The sequence below is a fragment of the Lathyrus oleraceus genome, chromosome 7, assembly GCF_024323335.1.
Source record: "Lathyrus oleraceus cultivar Zhongwan6 chromosome 7, CAAS_Psat_ZW6_1.0, whole genome shotgun sequence".
Lineage (NCBI taxonomy): Eukaryota > Viridiplantae > Streptophyta > Magnoliopsida > Fabales > Fabaceae > Lathyrus > Lathyrus oleraceus.
The window spans coordinates 264,494,665-264,499,109 of NC_066585.1; the positions used below are offsets into that span (position 1 = coordinate 264,494,665).

A 4,445-nucleotide genomic window follows, 5' to 3' on the forward strand; every position below is an offset into this window, starting at 1 on the left:
GCTTCTTATCTCTCGAACAGTTTTCGGAGGTTGAAGGTTCTCTATAATTTCGATTTTAGCTTTGTCTACTTCAATTCCTCTGTCAGATACCACGTGACTTAATACAATTCCTTGTTGAACCATAAAATGGCATTTCTCCCAGTTTATAACGAGGTTTACTTTCACGCATCTTTCGAGTACCATTTCGAGGTTAGATAGGCATCCTTCGAAACTCTGACCGCAAACAGAAAAAATCGTCCATGAAGACTTCCATGATGTCATCTATAAAATCTGCGAATATTGCCATCATGCATCTTTGAAATGTCGCGGGAGCGTTACATAGGCCAAATGGCATTCGTCGGTAGGCGAATGTACCATAAGGGCATGTGAAGGTATTCTTTTCTTAGTCGTCAGGATGGATTGGGATTTGAAAGAATCCTGAATAACCGTCTAGATAGCAGAAGTGAGAATGCTTAGCCAGTCGTTCAAGCATTTGATCTATGAAAGGTAGAGGGAAATGATCTTTACGAGTGGCTTTATTCAGTTTTCTATAGTCAATACACATTCTACTTCCGGTTACAACTCTTTGTGCTATGGATTCGCCCTTCTCGTTCTTAACAACTGTAACACCTCCTTTCTTGGGTACTACATGAACGGGGCTAACCCATTGACTATCTGAGATTAGGTATATGATTCCAGCGTCTAAAAGTTTCTTTACTTCATCCTTGACTACGGTACTTAGGATTGGGTTGATCCTTCTCTGGTGCTCTCTAGAGGTTTTGCAGTCTTCCTCCAGCATAATACGATGCATACAGATCGAAGGACTTATTCATTTTAGATCGGCGATGTTATATCCTAACGCTGTTGGATATTTTCTTAGGACATCTAGTAATTTCTCGGTTTCCATCTGTCCTAAGTCAGCATTGACTATTACTGGTCTTTTCAGTTCAGTGTCTAGGAATTCGTATCTTAGGTTCTTTGATAGTATTTTTAATTCCAAGTCAGGTTTCTTTGGGCATGGCATGTGGTCGGGTGTAAGTGCTAAGCATTCGCTTAGACTTTTGTTTTGGTATGGTTCATGCCAATTATTATCTTCAAGGATTGGAGGGATTTGGATTTTCATTATTTCAGAGTACGTGGTTTCTTCCATCTCCATCTCTCTCACGCATTCGTCTATGACATCAAGCAGATAGCAGGTGTCGTCTATAGCTGGCGCTTGTAAGAATTGGGTTAAGATGAATTCAACCTTTTCCTCTCCAACTTCGAATGTCAGCTTACCTCTCTTTACGTCTATTATGGCTCCGGCGGTAGCCAAGAATGACCTTCCTAGAATGATAGGTGTACTGGCATATTCTTTAATGTCCATGATTATGAAATCGGTAGGAATGTAAAATTGACCTACACGAACTAGGAAATTCTCTAGTATACCGACAGGATATTTGATTGAGCGGTCAACTAATTGAACATACATCTTTGTCGGTCTTAATTCTCCCATACTGAGCCTTCTACAAATGGTTAGGGGCATTACGCTAATGCTGGCTCCTAGATCGCATAGAGCTTTTTCTATGACGAATTTTCCAATGACACAGGGTATGGAGAAACTACACGGGTCTTTTAGTTTGGGAGGCATATTATTCTGGATTATGGCGCTACACTCGGCAGTAAGTGTAACGGTTTCGTCATCCTCAATCTTTTTCTTATTGGATAGGATTTCCTTAAGAAATTTGGCATAGGAGGGCATTTGTGTGATGGCTTCTGTAAAGGGTATCGTAATGTTTAATTGCTTCAGAAGCTAAACAAATTTCCTAAATTGATTCGCAGTTTTAGAACTTTTGAGTCTTTGAGGATACGGAATGGGTAGTTTATAAGGAGGTGGAGGCACATAAGGTTTCTCTTTCTCTTTGGCCTCCTGGGTGTTATCTTCTGTTTCCTTTGGTTCATTCACCTGCTCAGTTGAGGTTTTATCTGGTTTTTGGTACATGGCAGGGTTTTGGAGTCTCAGATCTACGGGTCCATCTACTTCTTTTCCACTCCTTAGTATAACGGCATTTGCATATCCCTTCGGATTAGGTTGCGGATGTCCAGGAAATGTTCTAGCTGGAGCGGTTGTAGACGATTGATGTTGAGCCACTTGTGAAATCTGTGTTTCAAGCATTTTATTGTGGGTGGCTAAGGCGTCTACTTTATTCGCTAGTTGTTTAAGTTGCTCACTAGTATGTATGTTTTGGTTCAAGAAGTCCTTGTTTGTTTGAGCTTGAGTAGCTATGAAGCTTTCCATCATCAAATCGAGATTTGACTTCCTAGGCATGTTAGGAGCATTATTAGCTGGTTTTTGATATCTAGGCGGAACAGCTGGTGCTTGGCCAGGTGCATAAAGGGCATTGTTATTCTTATACGAGAAATTGGGATGGTTTTTCCAACCAGGGTTGTAAGTGTTTGAATAGGGATTTCCTTGTGTGTAGTTCACTTGATCTATTGGGACTCCTGCTAATATTTGACATTCTTGTGCAGTGTGTCCAGGGTTTCCACATAACTCACAATTTGAAGTTACAGCAGCCACGGCGGCTGCGGGTGGTATGGTCAAGTTATCTAATTTTTGGACAAGGGCATCTACCTTTGCATGAACATGGTCAAGGCTGCTGATTTCGTACATTCCACCCTTAGTCTGGGACTTTTCAACTGGAGTTCGTTCACCTCCCCATTGGCAATGGTTTTGGGCCATGTTTTCAATGAGTTGATAGGCTTCGGTGTATGGCTTATCCATAAGGGCACCGCCCGCGGCAGCGTCTATTGTAAGTCTTGTGTTATACAGAAGCCCATTATAAAATGTGTGAATGATCACCCAGTCTTCTAGACCGTGATGTGGACATATTCTCATCATGTCCTTGTATCTCTCCCGCACTTCGTAGAGAGATTCCACATCTTTTTGCCTGAATCCGTTGATTTGAGCTCTCAGCATAGCAGTTTTGCTTGGCGGAAAGTGTCGAGATAAGAAGACGTTCTTCAGCTCCTCCCATGTTGTAACGAAGTTGGAGGGCAAGGATTGCAACCAAGCCCAAGCTCTGTCTCTTAGTGAAAAGGGAAAAAGGCGCAGTCTTATCGCATCTTGAGATACACGATTCGCTTTTACAGTATCGGCGTACTGCACAAACTTGGTCTGGTGTTCATTAGGATCTTCTGTTGGATTTCCAGCAAATTGATGTTGTTGGACGACTGATAAGAGTGAGGGTTTCAGCTCGAAATTGTTTCGATTAATAGCGGGAGCAACAACGCTGTTGTGAGGTTCTTGTTGAGATGGGGTAGCGCATAATTTAAGAGGACGATTCTGTGGTCCTTCTTCAGCCATGTTTGGTTTTTCTTCTGATTTGGGAGGAAATGAGATATCGGGAATACCGTACTTTTGTTGATATTCGTGTATTCGGCATCTCACGTATAGGAAACACTCTAATTCGGGGATTGGTGGTGCTAAGTTATCGCCTTGTGAGCGAGTACTTGGCTTACAATCAGGGAAAGAAAAAGGAGAGAAGATTAGTTTCTGTTTTTACCTTAGTCTATACCGTGCAACGAAAGAATCACACTATTCGACTAAAACAGGTCCCCGGCAACGGCGCCAAAAACTTGATGCTAGTCGTGGCTATATATAAAATATAGTCTGTCGGGTACTTGACTGCAAGTGCACAGTCTAGTCGCTTTAGTTTTAAAAGATATCTATCCCACAGGGACCTATGGTCAAACTAGTGCTACTAACGTCATGGGCCTGTGACGGTTGTCACAGTCTGGGTCGTGACGAGCGTCATGAATGTGTGGCGGTCGTCACATCAGCAAAATCTGCATAATCTGTTTTTCTGGGTTTTCTGTGCTTTTTCACTTGTTTCTTCTTCTTTTTCTTCCTTTTCTTCATTTTGCTCTTTAGTGCATGGAGATTCAAATACCTGCAAAAACGACACGAATACTTGCGCAATAATCAGGATATTAATCGAAATGATGTGATCTTAGGGTGTAAATTAAGGCAATTATCTTATGCATTTTCGCGTTATCAACAAAAACTTGATGCTTGTCGCGGCTATATATAAAATATGGTTTGTCGGATACTTGACTGCAAGTGCACAGTCTAGTCGCTTTAGTTTTAAAAGATATCGATCCCACAGGGACCTATGGTCAAACTAGTGCTATTAACGTCACTATGTTTAGCTAAGGGAATTGATTGGTAGAAGTTCGGGGGAAATATAGTAAATCTAAGGGAAATTTTCGGTTTTAATAAAGAATTAATGGAAGGAATAAGTATGCAACGCATTAATCGTCAGGGATTCGATAAGTTACCAGTGAATAGTTTAAATGCCAAATATCTCTCAGTAGAAAATGTTTATTTAAAAGACTTTATCTTACACTCTCGTGGTTGTTGATTCAGCCTAAAACTTTAAGTCAGAATGTACGCTCTCGCTGTCTCAATTGAAGTCAAAATTACT

The 4,445-nt window shown here is 41.2% G+C and overlaps 1 non-coding gene across 1 annotated transcript; it reads left to right on the top strand.

The window, feature by feature from the left end:
* Nucleotides 1-2,831: 2,831 nt before the first annotated feature.
* LOC127109302 (small nucleolar RNA R71) lies at nt 2,832-2,938 on the top strand. Its single transcript, XR_007796621.1, has one exon. It is a non-coding gene; the product is annotated as a small nucleolar RNA R71 (small nucleolar RNA).
* Nucleotides 2,939-4,445: the final 1,507 nt, after the last annotated feature.